Consider the following 1,893-nt stretch of genomic DNA (forward strand, 5'->3'; position numbering starts at 1 on the left):
TCTTAAAGTACTTTTAATTTGCATTTCCCTAATTATTAGTGATGTTGAACATCTTTTAAGATGTTTCATAGCTATCTTTACTTCTTCTTTTGAGAACTCTGTTCAGCTCCTTAGCCCATCTTTTAATTGGGTTGCTTCATGTCTGGGTTCTCTGTTTTTTGAGTTTGTATTGTTTTCTGTGTTTCAATTTCATTAATTTCTGCCCTGATATTTGTTATTTCTTCTTGTCTGCTGGGTTTGGGTTTTGTTTGCTGTTGCTTTTCAAGTGTCTCGTTGAGTTGCAATGTTAAGTCATTTATTTGTGTTCTTTCCGATTTTTTTATGTAGGCACTTAGAGGTATAAACTTCCCTCTAAGGACTGCTTTCAGCGTGTCCTAGAGGTTTTGTCGAGTTGTATTGTCCTTTTCATTTAATTCCAGGAATACTTTTACTTCTTTCTTAATTTCTCTTTTGACCCATTCATCATTCAGGAGTGTGTTGTTTAATCTCCATGTGTTCATGTGGTGATTAGGGCTTCATTGGGTGTTGATTGTAAGCTTTATTGCATTGTGGTCTGATAGAATGCATGGAATTATTTCAATCTTTTTATATTTGTTGAGGTTTGTTTTGTGCCCCAGTATATGGTCGATTTTGGAGAAGGTTCCATGGGGTGCTGAGTAGAAAGTATGTCCTTTGGTGCTTGGGTGGAATACTCAGTAGATGTCTGTTAAGTCCATTTGATATATGGTATTGTTTAATTCAGATGTCTCTCTGTTAAGTCTCTGGCCTGTTGACCTATCTAATGGAGATAGTGGGGTATTGAAGTCCCCTACTATTAATGAGTTGGGGTTAATCTGGGTCTTAAAGTCCTGTAGTACTGTTTTTATGAAGTTAGGTGCACCAGCGTTTGGTGAATATATGTTCATGATTGTAATATCTTCTTGATTCATTGTTCTTTTGATCAAAATGAAGTGGCCCTCTTTGTCTCTTCTGATTAGTTTTAGTTCAAAGACTATTTTGTCAGATATTGGAAGTGCTACACCTGCTTTTTTCTTAGTGCCATTGGCTTGGTATATTTTTTTCCATCCTTTCACTTTGAGATAGTGTCTGTCCTTGAAAGTGAGATGAGTTTCTTGCAGACAACAAAAAGATGGGTTTTGTTTCTTAATCCATTCACATAGTCTGTGTCTTTTGACTGTGGAGTTCAGTCCATTAATATTTAAAGTTATTAATGAAAGATGGGTATTGAATCCTGTCATTTTTATTTCTGTTTACATTCTTGATATAGCTGTACTTTTCCACAGTTATACCTTCATTGGATTTCTTTCTGCAATCCCTTGGGTATAGTCATTCCTTTCTTCAGCTCTTTGTATTGCTTCCAGAACTCTCTGGAGGGCTGGTTTTGTGGACATGAATTCCTTCAGCCTATTCATGTCATGGAAAATTTTTCTTTCCCCTTTGACTATAATAGACATTTTGGCTGGGTATAGTTATCTGGGTGGCATCTGTGGTAATTTACAACTAGGAATACTTTGGTCCAGGCTCTTCTGGCTTTCATAGTTTGCACTGAAAAGTCAGCTGTAATCCTAATGGGTTTTCCTTTATATGCAACTTGTTTTTCTTCTGTAGCTTTCAGAATTGTCTCTTTGTCTTGTACGTGTAGTGTTTTTACTACGATGGGCGTGGAGAGTTTTTTTCTGGTCCTGTCTGTTTGGTGTTCTATATGCTTCTTGTATTTTTATGGGCATGTCTTTCTTTAATTTTGGGAAATTTTCTTCAATGATTCTGTTGAAGATCTGGTCCATGCCATTATCTTGGGATTCTTCTTCTTGTATGCCTATGATTCATAAGTTTGGTCTTTTTATGGTGTCACATAATTCCTGCATATTCCATTCTTGTGCTTTTTAAATTTTC

This window comes from Nannospalax galili, unplaced genomic scaffold, assembly GCF_000622305.1.
Source record: "Nannospalax galili isolate Female #2095 unplaced genomic scaffold, S.galili_v1.0 scaffold107, whole genome shotgun sequence".
Taxonomy (NCBI): domain Eukaryota; kingdom Metazoa; phylum Chordata; class Mammalia; order Rodentia; family Spalacidae; genus Nannospalax; species Nannospalax galili.